We start from the raw sequence: 23,377 nt of genomic DNA, 5'->3' as shown, positions 1-23,377 counted from the left end.
ATGTAGTTTCAGTAGGGTCCTAGTTGTTTTTCTTTGTAATTTCAGCCAGTAGGCCCAGAGGTACCCATGGGTGCATGTTTCTGTGGTGTCTGTTGAATGTAAACATCATGTAGGGCATGGATGGCATAGGATTGAATTGCTAAATGTGGTTGTGGTGTATTTCACTGTTTAGGTGTGTGTGTTAAATACCTTTGTTGGATGTGTGTGTGTGCTTGATGTGTAACTTTCCAACCTTTCGTAGCCCTATTGATTTTCGTTTTTGCATATTTGTATTAAAGCTGTGTTGTTCAGCAGGCCTCCTTTGTTGGGACTGTGAGTGACCATGTGGCTTTGGGCCATTTTGTGGTGATAGTTTAGTAGTGTGCTTCATTTTCCATATAGGTCTGCATGTCTTTTCTTTGTTCCCATTGGCTTATGCTTGTTGTTGTGGCCTGGCCATGTGGGTGGCGGACATTTTGAGAAGGCAGGCAGTGTGCTTTTGGCATAGGCTTGCATTGTCTGTCTTCCGTTACTTTTTGTTGTGGGTGGCTAGTGGCCATTTTGTGGAGCCATCCAGGCAAAGTGCTTGCTTTTGCCATAGGCTTCAGTTTCAAGCTTGTGGCCTAGTCTGCCGGTAGGCCCAGAGGTAGTCATCATCATGGGTGTATAAAAACTGTTTCTGTGTTGTCTGTTGAATTTTAACATCACATATGGGATTGGAACGAATTGCAAAATGTGTTTTTTGGGGGTGGAATTTCAGTTTTTGGGTGTATGTTAAATAAATAGGGCTTTTCAACCAGTAGGTAACCCTAGGCATTCAGCTTGCGTAGTTTTGGCACCTCTGCACAGCGCGGCAACCCTGACTTACCGTTTTTGTCTTCTTCGCGCAGTCAATAGGCGGGTTCGCGCACGCGATAACGACTTTTTGTACAGATCGCGATGCCGAACATGCAGAATTTGCAATCTGGTGAAGAATATCTCTAGAGCAGTTGAGAGCGTTGCGTGGTTGATAGTCCTGAGGCGGAAAGCCGGGACTCGTGTGCTGAGGTGAATGTGTAAATCGTTACTCTGTATATACCACTGTAAATAACTCGTTTTTGGCACAAAACTTATTTTTAAATTTTTCCCACCCTTGATGGCATTTTCACAAACAATAGCCATATCAAGGCTATCTCGATCCAAGCAGTCCCCTGGTCGGATCATGGTGCCATCTTTTTTAACCTGCCTCAGAATAACTTGCCAAATCCCCGTAGGGGCCTCACACTTCCTGAAAAAACACGCCCCTGGAACAAACTTGAACCTGTCCTTCTGGCTGACACACTTGCTAATAACCCTCCTGCTCTCGGAACTGGCAACACAAATATGGGAGCCATCAAATTTCAAAATTGGATCAGTCAGGCAGTTGATCAACTGGCGCCTGTTGAAATAAAAAAAAGTTAGAAGGCGATCTGCAACTGCGCTGTGGTACTCCGCAGAGGTGAAGCACGTAAAAATGAAATGTCGATGACTTGAGCGGTTGTGGCGTTCGGATTATAGTGCTCAAAACAAAACAGCATATACCACAGCCCTGCAGGAATATAAGACAGCAATAGTTCAGGCCAAATCAACATATTTTACAAACAAAATTCAGGCAGCCACTAGCACTACAAAATAACTATTCAAAACTGTCACCCAATTGACCAAGAGCCCCCGCGATATTGTTTTTAGCCCTGACCAGAATCTCGTTACTAATATTGCAACCTTTTTCCAGCAAAAGGTTCAGACAGTTTACGATGACCTGAGCTCTTCTGCACCAACTATGTCCAACGATAACAATGACACTGCCTCCCGAACCGGGTCCAGCTACTCCTGCTTCCCTTTATTAGAGGAGACACAGGTGACAGACCTTATTATACAGATGCAGTCAGGGTCCCCATTAGATCCATGCCCGCCACGCATATTACATATGATCCCACAGACGGTGGCAGCTGTCCTGACCCCCCTGATAAATAATATTATCACGTCTGGGGATTTCCCCAGTAGCTGGAAAAAAGCCTGCATTCGACCAATCCTTAAGAAGGACTCATTAGATCCTACGGTACTCAAGCATTACCGACCAATATCCTGCCTACCCTTGCCAGCTAAAATCCCGGAAAAAGCCATAAATAAAGAAATTATGCGATATGTTGACCACAACAAGCTCCTAGACGCCTCTCAGCATGGCTTTTGCCCCTTCCATTCAACAGAGTCTGCCCTGATCATGGCAACCGAAAACATTCGAAGAAAAATGGACGAGGGTGGTAGAACGGCCCTGATCCTACTAGATCTAACGGCGGCGTTCGACACCGTGAACCACTCGATTCTATTAAATAGATTAAAAACCGTAGGCTTTACTGGTACTGCCCTAACTCTTCTAACATCCTTTCTGGATTCTCGAATCCAGCAAGTACACTGGGAAGGTTTACAATCAGATGAGTTCTCCCTCCCCGGTGGGGTCCCTCAGGGTTCGGCGCTGTGGCCCACCCTGTTTAACCTATATGTGACCCCCTTAGCTGCCCTAATCCAATCTCATGGCCTGCAATTAGTGTCTTACGCAGATGACACTCAAATTATAGTGTCAGTATCCCAGTCCATTGAAGCTACGGCAGAATGTTTTAAGAAATGCCTTCTCGGTGTAAAAAACTGGATGAGCTGTAATTTTTTGAAATTGAATACGGACAAAACCGAGATAATCGAATTCGGTCAGAAATCATCCGTCTGGAGCGACCTCTGGTGGCCTCCGGAGGCAGGCACTTGCCCTAGTCCTGCAGACAAGGTTAGAAATCTTGGCTTCTTGGTGGATAAAGATCTCTCCTGTAAAGCTCAGATTAACCAGGTTACCTCCACCTGCTTCTACACCATTAAAGTTCTTAGGAAAGTTTTACCCTACATCCCTCCAACACTAAAAAAACTGTACTGAGTGCATTGGTAATGTCCCGAGTGGACTATTGCAACTCACTCTATCTGGGCACAGGAGAAAAACAACTGAACAAACTTCAGGCGATCCAAAATGCCGCAGCTAGGGTTCTGTTAAATCTACCCTACCGCCATCCAATGTCCAAAGCCATCAAGGAACTTCACTGGCTCCCAGTCAGATCCAGAATACAGTTTAAGGCCCTCTGTTTAGTCCACAAATCCTTGCATGGCACGGGACCAAAAGACATGTCCAAACTCCTCCCTCGATATTTGCCTTCACGTACGTTAAGGTCAGCCAGTCTTGATCTGATATGTCAGCCAAGAATAAAAAGAATGCGATGGGGCGGCAGGTCCTTTTCGCACCAAGCTTCCAGACTATGGAACTCTCTGCCTCCTGCTCTGTGCTCACAAAAATCCAAACTCTGTTTTAGAAAGGCACTGAAGACTTGGCTTTTTTCCTCACATTAAGATCTGTTCTCACCGCTCCCCTCGTCACTGCAGCGCCAAGACGCCACGGCATTCGAGCGCTTTATAAGTACTTCAGTCAGTCAGTCAGTCAGTCAGTCAGCAGCATAAAACCTTCTCGAAAATGATGATTTTGTTCATTTTGCTAAAAACACTCCTCAGGTTGTCATTTGGCTGTAGTTTTTCGAGCATGGAGTCATTTTTCTTTTTTTTACAATTTTTTAAAAGAGGGAGGAAGTTCCCCAGAGACTCCAACTTCCTGTTCCGGTGGCGGCCAGTTTGAGAAGCCAGGCATTGTGCTTTTGCCATAGGCCTGCATTGTCTGTCTTGTTTTCCTTTTCTTGTTTTTGTTGGTGGCCTGGCCAAGTGGTGGTGACCATTTTGTGGGACCAACCACTGTGCTTTTGCCACAGGCCTCCAAGCTTGTGGCGTAGTCTGCCAGTAGGCCCAGAGGTACTCATCAATCATCATGGGTGCATGAAAGTTAAACAACTGTTTTTGAGTTGTCTGTTGAATTTTAACATAATGTATGGCATGGATGGCATTGGATTGAATTGCAAAATGTGCGGGGGTTTTCTAGGGTATATTTCAGTTTTTGGGTGTGTTAAATAAATACATTTTTTGCATGTGTATGTGTTGTTGTTGCTCCCTGATGCTGCATCTATCCCACTGTGATACACAAATTTAGGGCAAACAGGCTCCACTACATTTATGTTTTTGTTATTTGCTATTCTTATTCTTCCTGAGTGTACACAGTACAGTACACCAGGAAAGCCCTGGCCTTGTTGTCAACGTCTCATAAATGGCTACACTGTTGTTGTTCACTGAGTTACTAAAATTTAATAATTGTGACCACCACACACTAAGAAGTTATATATTATATTAGTTTGATTGTACTATAGTTCGAATGATGTTCTTCTGGCTTTTTTGCTTTTAGGTGCACAAAAGACTGAGGAGGAGGTGTGTCATCATCGCCCTTTGTGGTGCCAGACAGACGTCCTGCTGCTGTACATGACGTGACGTGTGAGTGACCTGACGAGACATCTCTGCAACTTGTGCAACTGAGTGCTGCTGACATCTGAAGAAGATGCCCTCAAAGAAAAAGTACCAGGTCCTCCAGTACCAAGAAAGTTGCTATTGAGAAGAAGGAACAGAAGAAGGAAGTGTCACTTAAGTCTGGTGTGCCGCCCAAAAGCTTTTTTGGGAAACCAAAAATGCGCCTCCAGCGGCGGTGTCCGGTGGCCAAGCTGGGGGCAGCACCTCTGCATCAGTGGGCCCAACCCACCAACCCAGGCCCAAGCAGATGAGTGTGGAAGAGATAGCCAGCCTAATGGTGGAAACCAGTGATGCTGAGCTTGACCTAAACTTATAGCTATCTCAAAGTAGTACACAATCAACGCAGGAGGAAACACAGCAGATAAGTGGTCAACAACAACAACAGCAGCTATTACCGCCCGCAATAGTAGTTGTTGTTCCTCCTGAAGTAGGAGCAGTTCAGGAAATTGAGCCTCATGCAGAGGAAGAAGAGGAAGCCACTCATTCAGGAGATCCCTTGTCTTCCAAATCCCCAGCAAGGAAAAGGAGGGTTAATCCATTGAGTTCTTCACCAAGCATCCCTTCTGATGATCTAGATGTCACTTTAGAGCCACAACAACCTGAGCATGAGAGGGAGACACATCCCAAGACCAGGCAAGAGAAAAGGAAGGTTCCAGAAATCCTTACACTTATGGAGGTCGATGTACAACAGCAGGATAATGATGATGAGCCAGTCATCACAAACATCACTCCCAGCCTGATGAGATGTAGACCAACATTATTACCCTATCCAAAATGGCTGCGAGGGATGTAGCACGCATACCTCCAACACAGGTTACACCAACACGACCCCCAGCTTCCATATTTACATTAGCAAAGGCCCGGCAGCGTCCTACATCCAGCACAAGCTCCACCTCAGTAGATGCGGATAGTGGTACTGCACAGAGTCAAACTCAACGCACACCCTCCAGTTCATCCAGCATTGGAAGTGGCACCTCCAGCAGGCGACAAAAGTTAAGCTCCCCAGTGTGGGACTTCTTTACGGTTAATGAAAAGGAGGAGAACATTGCTATATGCTCCATTTGTAATACCTCTGTTAGTCGGGGTAAGCTTGGTACAAACTATGGTTCCAGAGGCCAAATGACCCATCTGAAAAAACAACGCTCGATCAACTGGGAGGACCACCTTCGGCACATAAAAACAGGAACCATTGCTGTTGGTGGGGATAAACAAGTAGAAGTTCCGATCATGGTGGAACAGGAAGAAGTGGGAGACATTCTCTCTGGTAGTGGTACACAAAGTAGCCCTGTCCCCAGCACTGCAGTGGTACCGCCCACATCCTCAGCAATATCTCAGTGGCACAAGAGTAAGAGTCAGCCCGAGACACCAAGGAGTATTGCAATGAAAAAGCCTAACAGAAAGGAACATCACGCAGCCTGCCATTATTACCATGTTTACTAGGCTGTAGGGGCAGTACGAAAGCAACCACCCAATAGCACGTTTGTACATTGCGAAGCTGGCTAAAATGTTAGCACTGGACCCCCCAGTTCATCCGGCATTTGAAGTGGCACCTCCAGCAGGAGACAAAAGTTAAGCTCTCCAGTGTGGGACTTCGTTACGGTTAGCGAAACGGTTTTCCTTTTCTTGTTTTTGTTGGTGGCCTGACCAAGTGGTGGTGACCATTTTGTGGGACCAACCACTGTGCTTTTGCCACAGGCCTCCAAGCTTGTGGCGTGGTCTGCCAGTAGGCCCAGAGGTACTCATCAATCATCATGGGTGCATGAAAGTTAAACAACTGTTTTTGAGTTGTCTGTTGAATTTTAACATAATGTATGGCATGGATGGCATTGGATTGAATTGCAAAATGTGGGGGTTTTTTCTAGGGTATATTTCAGTTTTTGGGTGCGTTAAATAAATAAATTTTTTGCATGTGTATGTGTTGTTGTTGCTCCCTGATGCTGCATCTATCCCACTGTGATGCACAAATTTAGGGCAAACAGGCTCCACTACATTTATGTTTTTGTTATTTGCTATTCTTATTCTTCCTGAGTGTACACAGTACAGTACACCAGGAAAGCCCTGGCCTTGTTGTCAAAGTCTCATAAATGGCTACACTGTTGTTGTTCACTGAGTTACTAAAATTTAATAATTGTGACCACCACACACTAAGAAGTTATATATTATATTAGTTTGATTGTACTATCGTTCGAATGATTTTCTTCTGGCTTTTTTGCTTTTAGGTGCACAAAAGACTGAGGAGGAGGTGTGTCATCATCGCCCTTTGTGGTGCCAGACAGACGTCCTGCTGCTGTACATGACGTGACGTGTGAGTGACCTGACGAGACATCTCTGCAACTTGTGCAACTGAGTGCTGCTGACATCTGAAGAAGATGCCCTCAAAGAAAAAGTACCAGGTCCTCCAGTACCAAGAAAGTTGCTATTGAGAAGAAGGAACAGAAGAAGGAAGTGTCACTTAAGTCTGGTGTGCCGCCCAAAAGCTTTTTTGGGAAACCAAAAATGCGCCTCCAGCGGCGGTGTCCGGTGGCCAAGCTGGGGGCAGCACCTCTGCATCAGTGGGCCCAACCCACCAACCCAGGCCCAAGCAGATGAGTGTGGAAGAGGTAGCCAGCCTAATGGTGGAAACCAGTGATGCTGAGCCTGACCTAAACTTATAGCTATCTCAAAGTAGTACACAATCAACGCAGGAGGAAACACAGCAGATAAGTGGTCAACAACAACAACAGCAGCTATTACCGCCGGCAATAGTAGTTGTTGTTCCTCCTGAAGTAGGAGCAGTTCAGGAAATTGAGCCTCATGCAGAGGAAGAAGAGGAAGCCACTCATTCAGGAGATCCCTTGTCTTCCAAATCCCCAGCAAGGAAAAGGAGGGTTAATCCATCGAGTTCTTCACCAAGCATCCCTTCTGATGATCTAGATGTCACTTTAGAGCCACAACAACCTGAGCATGAGAGGGAGACACATCCCAAGACCAGGCAAGAGAAAAGGAAGGTTCCAGAAATCCTTACACTTATGGAGGTCGATGTAGAACAGCAGGATAATGATGATGAGCCAGTCATCACAAACATCACTCCCAGCCTGATGAGATGTAGACCAACATTATTACCCTATCCAAAATGGCTGCGAGGGATGTAGCACGCATACCTCCAACACAGGTTACACCAACACGACCCCCAGCTTCCATATTTACATTATCAAAGGCTCGGCAGCGTCCTACATCCAGCACAAGCTCCACCTCAGTAGATGCGGGTAGTGGTACTGCACAGAGTCAAACTCAACGCACACCCTCCAGTTCATCCAGCATTGGAAGTGGCACCTCCAGCAGGCGACAAAAGTTAAGCTCCCCAGTGTGGGACTTCTTTACGGTTAATGAAAAGGAGGAGAACATTGCTATATGCTCCATTTGTAATACCTCTGTTAGTCGGGGTAAGCTTGGTACAAACTATGGTTCCAGAGGCCAAATGACCCATCTGAAAAAACAACGCTCGATCAACTGGGAGGACCACCTTCGGCACATAAAAACAGGAACCATTGCTGTTGGTGGGGATAAACAAGTAGAAGTTCCGATCATGGTGGAACAGGAAGAAGTGGGAGACATTCTCTCTGGTAGTGGTACACAAAGTAGCCCTGTCCCCAGCACTGCAGTGGTACCGCCCACATCCTCAGCAATATCTCAGTGGCACAAGAGTAAGAGTCAGCCCGAGACACCAAGGAGTATTGCAATGAAAAAAAATGCGGCGTTGAGCCTAACAGAAAGGAACATCACGCAGCCTGCCATTATTACCATGTTTACTAGGCTGTAGGGGCAGTACGAAAGCAACCACCCAATAGCACGTTTGTACATTGCGAAGCTGGCTAAAATGTTAGCACTGGACCCCCCAGTTCATCCGGCATTGGAAGTGGCACCTCCAGCAGGAGACAAAAGTTAAGCTCTCCAGTGTGGGACTTCGTTACGGTTAGCGAAAAGGAGGAGAACATTGCTATATGCTCCATTTGTAATACCTCTGTTAGTCGGGGGTAAGCTTGGTACAAACTATGGTACCGGAGGCCAAACGACCCATCTGAAAAAACACCACTCGATCAACTGGGAGGACCACCTTCGGCGCATAAAAACTGGAACCATTGCTGTTGGTGGGGATAAACAAGTAGAAGGTCCGATCACGGTGGAACCGGAAGAAGAGGGAGACATTCTCTCTGGTAGTGGAACACAAAGTAGCCCTATCCCCAGCACTGCAGTGGTACCGCCCACATCATCAGCAATATTTCAGCGGTACAAGAGTAAGAGTCAGCCTGAGACACCAAGGAGTACTGCAATGAAAAGAAGTGCGGCGTTGAGCCTAACAGAAAATATGACCACGCAGCCTACCATTATTAGCATGTTTACTAGGCCAGAGGGGCAGTATGAATGCAAACACCCAATAGCATGTTTATACATTGCAAAGCTGGCTAAAATGTTAGCACTGGACCTTCTCCCTTTTTCTTTTGTTGAAGGGGTGGGTTCTCTGGAATTTGTGACAACCATTAGCCCAAAATGGAAGGTTCCCAGCTGCTACTATTTCGCCAGAGTTGCTGATCCAGCACTACATCATGACGTGCTGCAATTGCTTGGAAAAGCCTTAAAACAGAGTGTTGTTCAGGGTATCCACCTGACAACAGACATGTGGAGCAGTTTCCAAGCCACTGATTACATGTGCATCACTGCACACTGGATCTCTTTTTCGAGTGTTGGAGAAAAGATATCTGCAGGTGTTGACACTGCTGAGATTTTTAATGACTCTCGCAAACATGCAACTGTAGCCATGTTTTCTATGGAGAAATCTCGTACTGCTGCAAACATTTTGGATAAGTTTAACAGCAAGGTCTTTGAGTGGCTGCACCCAAGAGGGCATAATATTGCTTTTGTTGCCACGGATTAAGGCAGTTAATCAATCAATCAATCATTACCATTTGTAAAGCGCGCTACATACCCATGAGGGTCTCAAGGCGCTGTGGGGGGTAGCTACTGATCGAAAAGCCAGGTCTTGAGAAGTCTTCTGAAGGCCAGCATGTGCTGGGTCTGACGTAGGTTGGTAGGGAGGGTATTCCAGGCGGTGGTTTTCCGGATGGGTGGAACAGTGGCGAGGGCAAAGTTGGCAGAGCAGAGGCTGCGGGTGGGTGGGTGGAAGCTGAGTAGGTTGTTGAGGTATGATGGTCCGGCATTGTGTAGGGCTTTGTGTGCCTGGATGAGGAGTTTGAAGGTGATCCTGTTGTTGACAGTGTGCCAATGCAGGCCTCTCAGGTGGGGTGTGATGTGGTTGCGTCGGGGGACATCGAGGATCAGTCGTGCCGAGGCGTTCTGGATGCGTTGCAGCCGTCGCAGGAGCTTGGTTGTTGTTCCTGCGTAGAGGGTGCTCCCGTAGTCCAGTCTGCTGATGACCAGGGCCTGGGTGACGGTACTTCTTGTATCGGGGGGATCCATTTGAAGATCATGTGGAGCATTCGGAGGGTGTTGAAGCAGGTGGCGGAGACGGTGTTGATCTGCCTGGTCATGGAGATGGTGGAGTCGAGGATGACCCCCAGGTTGCGTGCGTGGTCGGTTGGTTCTGGGGCCATTCCTAGTGCTGTTGGCCACCTGGAGTCGTCCCAGGCTGAGGGGGTGGGACCGAGGATGAGGACCTCCGTCTTGTCTGAGTTCAGCTTCAGCCTGCTGTCCTTCATCCATTCGGCGATGGCCTTCATTCCTCTATGGAGGTTGGCTTTGGCGATGTGGGGGTCTTCGTGAGGGATATGATCAGCTGGGTGTCGTTGGCGTAGGAGATGATGTTGAGGTTATGTTGTCGTGCGACGTGGGCGAGAGGTGGCATGTAGATTTTGAACAGCGTCGGGCTGAGGGATGATCCCTGTGGAACGCCGCAGATGATCTTGGTGGTCTTGGAGCGGAAGGGAGGGAGGCGGACGCTCTGGGTTCTGCCGGAGAGGAAGGTCGTGGTCCAGGCCAGGGCCTTCTATTGGATTCTGGCCTCATGGAGGCGTGCTGTTAGGGTGCTGTGGTAGACCCTGTTGAAGGCTGCTGATAGGTCCAGAAGGATTAGGGCGGTTGTTTCTCCTTTGTCCATAAGGATCCTGATGTCGTCGGTGGCGGCAATGAGGGCGGTCTTGGTGCTGTGGTTGCTGCGGAAGCCGGACTGGGATGGGTCCCAGGGCAGTAATGTAGTTAGGGCCATGAAAGATGGTGGCTATATCAGGGTCCCGTGTTTGGCACACTGCATTAACATTGTTGTTCAAGAATTTCTGAAAAATGAATGCAAAGTCAGCAACTTACTGACCACCTGCAGAAGAATATGCACACATTTCAACCATTCTTTTAAAGCCCGGAAGCAGCTTAGGGCCAATCAACGTGAGCATAAAATGCCAGTCAAAGCACCCACCCAGGAGGTGCCAACACGTTGGAACTCAACTTATTACATGCTTGATCGTCTGTTTGATCAGTACACACCACTCTATGCTTATGTAATGAAAAGATTAGGAAATCCTACTGTGAGAGGCATGACCATTAAGATGGGCCAATGGGACCTTGTTAAATGCCTGACAGAGATGCTACTTCCTTTTGAGGTCTTCACACGTGAAGTCAGCAGGGAGGACTGTACTATGGGCAAAGCTATCCCATTGTGGCACATGCTAGAGCAACAGCTGAAGGAGGTTTCTGAAACGTACGCAGGTGTGGATGACAAAGTAAACGCATATTATTTGGCGGACCCCTTAGCCGTTTGCTTATCTGATAATACAAGGATTCAAAATAACATTGTGTCACATCCACATTACATTACTGCCTCAATTTTGGATCCACGGTACAAAGTATTGCTGAACAGTAATGCAGTAATTCCTTTTTCAGAAGTGGATGTTGCCAAGTACAAAACTTTGATAGCTGAGGAAGCCGCTGACTTCAAAAACAAACGGCTCTTAATTAGTTGCCCACCACCCCAGGCCGGAACAAGTACTACAGGGCATCCATAGTCAAGTTCTACTTCAGAGCCTGAGAGCAGTACGTTTGGCTCCCAGCAGTCACAAAGACTACCAATAACATCAACAACAGCAACAACAGGATCATCAGCCACATCAAAATCGGCAACTGATTGGTTTCTATGGAAAGGTTATGGTAAGTCCATTGCTGATGCAAAGGCAAAAGAGGCCAAGCAAATCAGAGCACCCCTGAACATTGAGTGGATGGTCCAGGCCTATCTGGATGACACAACAGAGGTCTTCACGGATCAAAGACCATTGGTGTATTGGTATGGGAAAAGAAGCCAATGGCCAGTGCTCAGCAGGCTGGCGCTAAAGTATCTGGCTTGCCCTGATGCAAGTGTGTCTTCTGAGCATTTTTTAAGTGCTGCTGGCGCCATTGTAACTGTGAAAAGGACCAGTCTCTCTCCTCACTTTATACCACTGGAGTACAAAATAGCTGAATCACAGCATGAAGAGGAGAGCGACTTAAGTGACAGAAGTAATTTGTTACTGTTAGATGGCCTGCTATTTCTGGTTGAACCACCAGAGTTTGAGGACAAGCTCCTCTTCCCTGACAACTAGGCTTTCAAATTGTTACTTTCTTCCTTACTTTATTTGTGTGTGTCTCTGTCTTTCTGGTTCGAACCACAACCGTCTTCTCTTGTTATTTGATTTCCACATTGGAGTTGCACCTCTGTGCATTTCACTGTCTACTCCTCAGAGTCCTGCTCCATCTTCCTGACTCGCCCTAAATGCATTTTTTTCCCTGAAGCCAGACATTGGATGGAGAACAGTACAAGAAATGTTACCTCTAACAGTCCCTCCAGAACAATTGGAACGTGACTATAGCTATCTGCCTTTTGATTCCGAGCCGAAAACATCACTGTCAGAACTAGGCTACCGCCTCGGAGTCAGCAGGCATTCAAAAGCTCATCAATGTCAGAACAGAAGGTACTTGGCAGAGAAAGACAGGACTCTTCAAAGAAACTTCCTGACGCCTGACATGTTTCATTTCTGCAAATTCAAATGACCAATGACCGCTACGCAGGCCGCAGCCCATCTCACAGCACTGACAATGTGAACCAACTTCAACAGCGACAAAGTGACACAGATGAATATGAAAACCGACACAACGACTAACACTCAAAATGTATGTGGAGTAATAATGAGGCCACTGCCTCACTAAAAAAACACACACACCTGTCAGATGAACTAATGAGGCATCTGATGGCCAAAGCGAAGATCAAGACAGGTAATGATAGCATGCGTTGTATGCAGACTCAGAGTGATTGCTGTTTTTTGTGTTGATGACACATTGTGCATGAATGAAGTTGAACTGTACTCGTAATTAATCTACCAACTCAAAGGGACTCAAGTGACAGTCATTGTTATGTTTCCTTTCTTGCTTAATAACCAAATTGTATTCCTACTACTGCAGGCCAATATCCGTTGCATTTTTTAATATGGAATGTGGACTTCGAGTTCTACTCGGTACACTACAGACTGATTTGGACTTGGACAAAAACACACGTACAACACCATGATGATGACCATACTATCTTCGCAGTCAGTCAGTAGGATCGGAGATGGTTGATGGAAGAACTGCATTTCATGAAGTGGCATAAAAGGTAAACATAAGTCAACAAGAGCTACACCAGACCTACATGTCTGTGTAGTGGTGGAGTCGAGTGCAGTGGTATGACTGACAGTGGTGCATTGATTTAGTCACTTAATTTAGAAAATTATAGGTTGCTGGTTATGTGCTTTGTCTGGCTCTGTCAAAATTTAAGCTAAGTAGAGGTTTGGTCACTCACCGCCCGGTGTCGCGGACCTGCTCTGTCCTGTTGTTTTAACTTAAAATGCTGTAAACAGAGACATGATGTATCCTATCCATGCCGCCATAGTCTTGAAAGTGTTCTCTTCTCTTGTTGCAACCAGCCGTAATTGATGCATTTTTTAATTCATTGATATTTCAACATCCCATTTCTTTTTTCCATTTACACTTACAGGCTTTTACCCTGTGCTTTACTTGGAAAAACAATGCACACTTACCTTACCAATGAATCTACATCTGCTAGGCAGGCAGTGGCGTCAGCCAAGAAAGATGGACGGAACATCCATGGAAGGGACTGAGGACCAAGGATAACACAGTAACAGTATCAACTGTCATAATCTTTTAAATCATTTGATTCATTTTTTGTCTTCAATCGTTATGACTGTGTATTATTGTTATTATTAATTATGTTTGCTCTTTGCTTAGTTATAATTCATCCCTAGAGCTATTTTTAAATTTCTTTGATATCTTTAAATGTAAGCCCGGTACAACAGAACAGTGCATAATATTGATAGACTGATGCCCTGTACTGTCTAATTGTCTAGTGGTAGTTTTACTTATCATTAACCATCAAGTTATCAATCATCATCATGCATGCATTTCCGTTTTCACCCTTAACTGATTTATGGATATGGTATTCTACAAAGAATGTGTTTCCTTTGTTGTTTGTCCAAGTGTACTGTTTTTTTCTTTGTCAAACCTTTCCCCAAACCCCTCTTCCCAACCATTCATCAAACCCTAACCCTCTTCCCCCGGGCTGTGTGATTTATTGAGGTGTGACTAAACTAAATGTTCACCGATAATTAATCACACGCTTGCTAGGGCGGACATGGCAAAAGCAACACTAATTCAATTTCAAGGCAGTGGGAGGATCTTCTTCAGCTTGCCCACTCATGATGATAAGTATATTTGTGAGTTAACTATTTTAACAAAGGAACCTAATCCATTCATCATTAATTGGCAGCATCGATTGTCATCCTTACTATTACACACAGGCTACAGGTTACGCGTGTGTCTAGTGTAGGCCTAGTTGAGTGACTTGAAAACAACTACAGTTTGTAACTTGTTCTAGGCTATCCCCTCCACCATTATGGTTTATTTACTTTGCTCTACTACTCCTCCCAGAGTCTCTCTCAGGTGACTGACTGTCTCATTTTCCTTTTTTTGTAAATGCTACTGCCAGTGTCTACTACTACTACCACCACAACCATGGCATCTGATTCTGCATTCTCTTCGGAAACCCAACTTGCATCGTCGTGCAGCCATCGAAGTACCTAACTTAAACATCAATCACAGGTCAGGAAAGAAAAGATGTTTGGGGGAGGTATAATAATGGACTAGGAGGAGGAGAGACTGACTGTACTAGTAGGATAAGTCACTCAGTGAGGGGTACCACATCTATCTGTTTGTGTCTTACAAAAGTCAGCCAATTAATTAATTAACCACATTGTATGTAAAGTATAAATATATATAATTTAATCCCCTAACAAAAATAAACTACGTAAAAAAATCCCACAACACCTGACCCACCCCTCTCCCTAACCCCAACCAATGTCCAAAACGAAAAAATCCAAAAAATCAAATGTCCAATTGTCCATAAAAACGCAATGCCCGATTCCCACCCACCAAAAAAACCTATAAAAAAGGGGCAATTGAACTGGATCTTGAGCGGCGGGCTCGTAATCTTCTGATGTCGCTCTCCATGACCATGAGCCTCTTCTTGGCCTCCTCTAGCTCCTCCTCCAGTTGCACATTTCGGAGGACCATGCGGCGCGCATATGCCCTGCAGTTGCATCCACAGGGGCGGCAGCAGTAGTGCTGGATGTTGTTGGTGGCAGGTGCTGACAGGTGGCTGCCTGACCACGGTGCCGAACAACTGGAGGGGCCTGGCTGGAGCCCGGGGCATTGGAGGAGGCTGCAGCTGCTGCAGCCTCCTCCTCCGGCAGAGCCACCTTCCAACGGTACTCGGGCAGATGGTCTCCAGCTTCCGGCGCCGGGCCATGACTGCCAACTCCTTCCTCATTGATTTTGGAGGAGCTATATCAAGAAAGAAAAAAATATATATTTTACCAATACTCTTAGCAAAACAGTAACACAAGATTAATTCAACACATAGTGGCATAGTAGCTGTAGCACTAGCAAGCATAGTACATATAATTTGTGGTATGTATCTGTTCTCCCACTTCCTCAGCCTCTAACATTTGTGGGAGTTGCAGGCATTATACTAGCACTATGGCACAGTACACCAGTCTTCTTTTTCTGTTAGTTAGCAAAATTACATAACCTTGTTGGATCCGGCATGCCAGCTCACTCAGCTTGCACCCAAGACAAACATACTCGAGTCTGACTCATGAAGCAGACTCACGTTAGTTATATTTACTACTGTCTGCAGTGGGGAAGCTCGTCATTTTCTATTACTGGTGTCACTGTGGAGGACATAGTCTCTCTGTTACATTAAGGGCAAATGCTTAATTTCACTTTCACCCTGCCCTGACTACTATAACAAGCATTGGCATAGCCCATAGGTCTCGCCTTTGGGACCTTACAAGTGTTTAGCCATTCAACAGTTGGTGTTGTTGCACTAAGGATATTGTGCTGTGTAACTAAATACTTAAGGTCCCAAAAGCAAGACCTATTGGCTATGCCAACGCTTGTTAAGTAAGTTTTTGAACTGCTTGAAGTCTCTAACTGCACTTCTTCCATATTAGTTTTAACTCCAGACAGAAAATATTTTCAGGGTTTCAGGGATGAACAATTTAAACCATTGTACTTGGATGAATGGTATTTGCATGGCGGGTGCAAATTAAATTTCCCTCTATTTAAGCCCGTTCTCCGCCCCGTCCCTGCTTCCCTTGACTACTCGTTTTGTTTCCTTCTCTGCTTCCTATTTCTATTTTCGCCCTCACTATCTGCTGGCAGGCGCCTACGTTCAGATGGCCACAAAGCATTCTTGCTCCATCCGGTGAGATACTAGCGCCTTGAGGAATATCAATGCATGAAAACTGCGTTCTTCAGTCTGCCTTCCTTTCTTCTCCCAGGTTCACATTACTGTTTTCAATCCTTACTGACCCCTCACAGCTTCTAGTCAAGTTTAAAATGGCACAAAGCACCACCAACATCGTCGGCAGAAGCCTTGAATGCAACATGTGACCTATTTAGGTACCTTATGCTTTCTTAACTACCACCATGCAATGTATAAGCCACCTATGTACATTGTATAATGATGTTCTATAAGTTGTGGCGCCTCTGGCACACAGTTGGGATCACGTTCGTGCTTTAGGGGAAAAAATTCCAAATGTACAAATAAATAAAATTCCCTTATATTCACATTGTGGTCGCTGATAGCGTCAGTTGCAACAAAAAGTTGTGTGCATGATGTAATTTTGTAATATAGTTTTTTTATCTCGAGCCTGCTAACTCGCATATTGGTATATGCTTAAAACAAGTAACAACTTGTTCGTTTGTGGGGGGGGCATACTCATTGAGCCCACAAAAGATTATATTACCAACTCAGGTTTAGCTGCCCAAAATAACAAGGATAACGCCCTTCCTGAGGCGCCGTTTGCAACACGTTCGCTGGCAATCGAGGGACTGTTTTGTCCCAAGTACAGCCAGTGCAGGACAAGCAGGTGTTCCCTGGGTCTTGGTACTATTGATAAGGCGGGGGCCTCCGGTGCAGTTTCGATACTCTCCCGGAATGTTGCCGGGTTGGCCAACAAACTAGATTCCCCAGAGTGGGTGGATTTTATTGAGGAATATGACATATGTCTGTTCCAAGAAACGTGGGCTATAGAACAACAGTCCCGCACAGGGTACGCTTCCTTTGCGACCGCGGCAAAATGGGGTGGGAAGGGCCGACCGTCTGGTGGCTTGCTGATTTGGGTATCTTCCCACCTAGGATGTAGGGCGAGAAATCTCGAAACCAACTCACCAGACCTTCAGTGTGTTGTCCTGGAGTGGGCATCTGGTGCGAGTGTAGCATTAATAAATCTATACTCTAGACCGGTTGGGTCTACAGGCACTTCAGGGACAATTGAAGACTTAGCTTTGTTCCTCGACTCTGCCACCCTCTGTCCATCACTCATAGTTGGCGGGGATTTTAACATTCAGTACGAGCCCCTTCCGGATTACTTGGAAGGGGTAATTGGCGAAGAGGACGATCTGTGGGAGATACCCATCTTGATGGGTCCACCAGTAAAATCATGGTCACCCCTAGCCACCCAAATAACATCTCTTACCCTATCCCATTCATTGAGGGCTTGTAACGGGCGGCTTAAGGGAGATATCCCACCCCAGCCCACTTTTAGTAGACCAGGGCATGAGTCACGGATAGATTATATCCTGGTCACAACGAATGATTGGGCCAAAGTGAGGGATTTCACGATAGTCACAAGGACTGACAGTGACCACAACGCATTGTCACTGAGGTTCGCTGTCCAAGGAATGCCTACGGGTATCACACAAGAAAATTTAGCATTCCCTGTGGGTCTAGTCGCCACCAGCAATAGACGCAGGATTAGATGGCCAAGACTAGTGGAGAACCCCAAAAATATCCAGAGGCTATATGCGGCTGTTGTCCCTGTCCTTGAAAAAAGTTGGGGATCTCATCCCTCAGTTACCCTTCCCTGATAATCTCTCCGTGCTCGGGGATATTCACTCTGAGCTTTGTTCCAACCTAGCGGAAGTACTGAACCCAGTGGCCAGGACGAAAAAGGCCAAGGGGAAAAGAGCCTCATGGTTCAATGCTTCCTGCAGGAGAGCAAAGGCCGACCTACTGGAGTCTCTTAAAACCCAGGAAACCCCTAGCAAGATTAGGGAAAAGCGGCTGGCCTATAAGTTTATCCTCCGCAATGCCAAAATAGAATGGGACCATGACAACTGGTCTGAAATGTCGGCTGCCCTTGCACTTCGAGATGCCCAGAAATTCTGGCATATCGTCAGGCACGGCTCAGCTGAACCTATAGCGACAGTAGATGCAAATATTGCTTCTGCTGTGTGGGAGGATCACTTTAAAACTTTGTATAGCGCGCCCCATTTAGATCAATTGGGGAACCTTCCTGAACCAGCAATGGCCAAACCCCCTGAAAGTACATCCCCGATGGATGGGTTTACTCTGGAAGAAATCACTGTGGCTATCATGGGCCTCGCTGCTGGAAAGGCGCCAGGCCTGGACAAGCTCCCAGGCGACCTCTACAGGCACGAAATGAAGATCTGGGCCCCGTATTTGAGGGTGCTGTTCAATGCAATTTTGAACGGCATGACGGTCCCCTCAACTTGGCTGGGGGCTGAGATAGTCCCCATATTTAAGAGGGGCTCGCCTCTGCTCCTAGCCAATTACAGGCCAATAAGCCTGATAGACGTTTCCCAGAAGCTCTTCACCAGGTTACTTCTGGATCGCTTATCGGAATGGATGTTGGAATATGATATTCTGAGTCCATTCCAGGCGGGGTTCAGAAGGAAGGTCTCCACCACAGACCAGGTCTTTCGTCTCGCCCTCATCTTTTGGAAAACGGTACAGCTGGAGGGGGGCAGCCTCTACACTGTATTCGTGGACCTGAGGGCGGCCTTCGACCTGGTTCCCCGTGGAAAGCTCTGGGAGGTGCTGGCCAAATTGGGGGTCCCTAAGGGCTTGCTGGAGATGATCATTTGTCTCCATACTGCCAACTTTGCTCAGGTGAGGTGTGGCAAGGAGGGGGCACTGTCGAACCGGTTCCCCGTTGACAGGGGGGTAAGGCAGGGTTGCGTGCTCGCACCGACCCTGTTCTGCCTCTACGTCAACGGGGTAATCTCCCACCTGAATGGGGTTGTCAATTCTGACGCTCCCAAGTTGGCAGGCAGCAGGGTGCCGGCGATTATGTTCGCTGACGACACCCTGCTGCTTTCAAAGTCCCCAATGGGGCTCCAGCGCGTTTTAAACGGCTTTGTGGAGTTCTGTGGGGAACACGGTTTAGAAATCAACACCTTAAAGACCAAATATATGGTTTTTAACCCCCCACCAAAACTACGATCTAGCCCCAGCATCGGGCAAAGTAGACTCGAAAGGGTGCAAACCTTTGAGTATCTTGGAGTCATGCTAAATGAAAATATGTCCTGGAGCACACACCAAGAGAAAGCACTACTCAAATTGGTCCAGTACTCGGGAGGGGTCATGAAGCTTATGGGAAAAAACAGGTCATCAATCAAACCCGTTGGCCCACCCCTACAGATCTATAGGGCACAGGCAAGGGGGGCTGCCATGTATGGTTGTGAGCTCTGGGGTCATGTAGCTTCTCCAGACCTGGTTAGAGAGGAGAACAAGTTCATTAGGCGGGTGGTAGAACTCCCGCCCAGCACGCCCCTTGTTCCACTAAGGTTAGATCTGGGGTTACGACCCCTTGGTGAAGAACTGGCACTGCGCCCCTTGGTCTATTGGCGTAGGCTGTGGGCAGTCCCAGAACTGATTAGCTATAGGCAGGGGCTTCAGGAGGTGCTTGCCATGCCCAATGCTGGGAAAATTAAATGGCTTAAATATATTAAAACTGAGTTGGAGGGTCTAGGCCTATCGACACTCTGGTCTGATCCTTCATCCGCTTGTCCCTTAATTCCCAAAAAGAGACTGGCAAAGGTCTACTACGACAGCAAAATAGCGGCACTCTGTCGTCGGCAAAACCTTGGGACACTCACAGAGTCATTTTTACGCATCAAGGATATTTACAGCTTCGAACCAGCCCTGGACAAATTATATCCTGCCTTACTTAGGAAACTCTATTTGCAATGGAGGCATGGGACCCTTCCACTTCGAGCTCTAACTAGTAAGTGGAGCGAATCAGCAGACAGCTTATGCCCGGCTTGCAGAGTGGCCAATGAATCTGAGCTCCACGTTATTTTCTTCTGTCCTGCCTATAACGCGACCCGCAAGAAATGGATTGTCCCTATATGCAGGAATTTGGGGTTTGTAGAGTGTCTGGCCGCGTTTAGAGTGCTGAAAACAGACCTGTCGGATCATATTGTCTTTGCAGTAGCTAAATATCTAGGTGCGATGTGGTTTCTGAGAAGTCAGCGCCTCAAAGCTGGTCATTGATTTTTACGCAGTAAAATGTGATACCCTGTATTATTGAACATTCCTATGGCCTCTGACGTATCTTGAAATGTTTTACTGTTTTATTGTTTTTACAAATATGAAATGGATACTAATTTCTTTTATGGTGATAAATTACCGAAATAAAGATAACAATGAATGAATGAATGTTCGCCTTAATCATATTAATTTTTAAACTGGGCTTAAAAGGTTAAATTGAGAGTGAGCATGCGTTTCTGCCGAAAGAGCATTAACTCATCGTGATATCTTTACCACGATGTTAATAGCACGTGGCGTGTTTAGGTACATATCGAAAGACTCGCTGCAAACGGACATGTTCAGGTGGTAAACCCTACCCTAATCTCGAGGCACGCGCTGTCTGCTCCCAGCAGTCCGCGGTCAGCCGCGTGGGGGTTGGGCATTTCTTGGAAGCTTCACAGTCTGCGATTTTTGTGTGTTCACACGGGTACAAGGTTTCCGTTCAAAGAAGGAGAAAGTAGCTTTTTATTGAAAACAGTCTGCGCCCAATGCCGTTTCCACATTCTCAAGTAAAGAGGGTAATGTTTAAAATGATACAAAGAAAGGAGCACAAACACAGGGGGCCTCATTTATGAGAAATGACGCATTGCTGCGTGAAAGCAGCGATGCGTCACTTCTCAGAGCGCACTCCTTGCCTCATGATTGATGCGTCATATTTATAATATGACGCATCATGTCGCAAGGAGTTACAGATACATCAGTATTTCTGACGTATCTATAGGCGCAAAAGTGACGCATTGCTGGAGTGTGTCACAAAAGCGACGCAACTCCAGCAATGTGCACTTTCACATGGGCAAGTCCCATGTTGTTAGTGCCTGCATCAGTCTTCCGCCTGCCATGAAGTAGGCGTAAGATTTTGACGCATTAGCGGCTAAGAAATGGCACAGTGAAATCTTATAGATTTCACGGCGTCACTTCCATGACCCTTTCTGCGTCAAAACGCCCCCCTTGCATACATTATACCTGGCGCAGGTATAATGTGGCGCAGGGGTTTACAAAGTGACGCATCTACCTAGATGCGTCATTTTGTAAATAAGGCGCAACAAGGCGCATTTTTTACGCCACTGGTGCGTCACAAAAAGTGACGCACCAGCGGCGTAAAAGTGACGCACAGCCTCATAAATGAGGCCCAATGTATTTTTTTCTCATCCTCTGGCGGTTTTATCTGCTTCCTTAAAAGTTGTGACTCATTTCCTAGTGCACACCGCCCCTTGACTGGTGTTTGTGAACATGCAAAACCATTAAACCGATGAGTGATCAAGGGAAGCCGGGGAGTGAGTGGACGAGGGCGAGGAGAGGTTAAATTGGGGAACAAGCGGGAGCCTCGTGCGGCAGCAGGGGATGGGGCCTTCAAGATTCCCTTGCAGGAGAGTGCGACCATATGGCAAGCAATGCAACGCGTGCACGTATTTGCAGGGAAAGCTGTGCTGATGGCTACAGGTCTCTCTCCTATGCAGTGCATGCGCACTGTGTAGGCAAAACCTAAAACTGCAGATTATATATCTGATCCAATGAGCACTGCTTATATATGGGCCGACACATGAGGTACTTTATTTTGATTGATTGTTAACCAACAGATAGGCCACACCCATAGCAGGCTGGCTGACAGTAAAATTAATATAGGTAGGGAGTGGTCCTCTAAGTCGGAGGAAGGCGCTGATAAGTACATACATACACAATATATATATGATGTGCTTGCAAACTACTGTGAGTCAAGGGAGTATTCTGAAAATACAACTTATATATTCCCCTCAGCTTTGCTACTGTGGCGCGATTTCATTTACAATCTCTTCAAAGACTCTGGTCTGCATCCAGTGACAGCGCCACCTATGCTATCTATACATCCAGGCATCCATTCATTCAAAGTACACGTCTAACATTCTTACTAATCTCTCAACAAACCTTAGTTTGTTTCACCAACAACCACCAATGTGTCCTTCCTTGCTTGCCATGGTTTTGAGTTTGACCCACACACCGCTGTTGATTCTTGCTATCCTACCCATATGGTGTGGGCACCCATGCAGGCATCTTTTCTTTGACCTTCGACCCATCCTTCAACAACCCATGCATCTGATTCCTATTAGCCATCTATGCATGCTGCCAAAGTATCCTTCTCTGCCAGTCATATTACATCTTGCCTGTCTTTCCTCCTTCCACCCTTATTTCCCTTTTTGTTCAACACATCCATCAAGGTCATCTGATCTGATCTGACTTTTAGTCTTCTCCATAAAGCTCACAGCTGAGTTGGAGACAGATAGAAGAGGCCATTGGTTACTCAACTCACGCTGCTAATGCAATTGTTGCTAATGCCATTGCTAATTAAAGGGTGTCTTCAACTGTTTTCTAATGTTCACTGTAACTTCATACTTACTAAGTCTCAACAGTACAGTGAGTGTACAGTACACCCTTCCCGCTAGTGTAATGTCAATAAGTAAGGAACATAACTTACCACCGCCCACCACTGCTGCTGGCTCACCCCCTGTAGTAGTAGCTCTTGCAGGTTCCGCTGCCTCATCTCCTGCTCTCTCTCTGGAGTGGTCGCATCGCCGCTGGCCCTGGCACTGGTGGTGGTCGGTAGTACGCCTCGAAAAAAAATTACACATTTTTAGATGCCATAACAAGCAACTTTGTTATGAAGTTCTGGTCAGTCCGTATTGCTTAGGCATAATGCTACACTTTTTGGCATGACTGAGAAGTGCTTGCATTATACTATCTAACGCGCACCATTTTTCTCATAACAGGCGGATGATTCCCTTCTAGGAACGAACTAGAGCTTTGCAGAGCTTATGATGTAACCAGTACTTCTATGTTCTAAGGTGAGGGGTACCTCAGAATTCGCACAGAGATCGTTTGTATGATGCTTCTGTGGACTTGTAACAATGTTTATTGTTTTAATCTTATGCATTTTGCATTTTGTAGCTGGCTCGTATAGTATAATGATATGCATTGTAGAACAACGTACATAGCTTGTCAGTTGAAAATAAACCTTTTGAACTTCAACTTACACAAAGACTCTGTGGTATTTGGTGTGGTGGA

General features: G+C 46.3%; 1 protein-coding gene across 1 annotated transcript in view; it reads left to right on the top strand.

The window, feature by feature from the left end:
- LOC144755591 (hatching enzyme 1.2-like) overlaps window positions 1-23,144 on the top strand; it is a 196,357-nt gene extending 173,213 nt beyond the window's left edge. Inside the window, exon 10 of the mRNA XM_078644700.1 lies at window positions 23,083-23,144. The gene's annotated coding sequence lies outside the window, so the exon portion shown is untranslated. The remainder of the gene's footprint in view (window positions 1-23,082) is intronic.
- The last annotated feature ends 233 nt before the right edge of the window (window positions 23,145-23,377 follow it).

Source organism: Lissotriton helveticus, chromosome 5_1 (genome assembly GCF_964261635.1).
Source record: "Lissotriton helveticus chromosome 5_1, aLisHel1.1, whole genome shotgun sequence".
NCBI lineage: Eukaryota > Metazoa > Chordata > Amphibia > Caudata > Salamandridae > Lissotriton > Lissotriton helveticus.
This window is presented reverse-complemented; position numbering and strand designations above follow the sequence as displayed.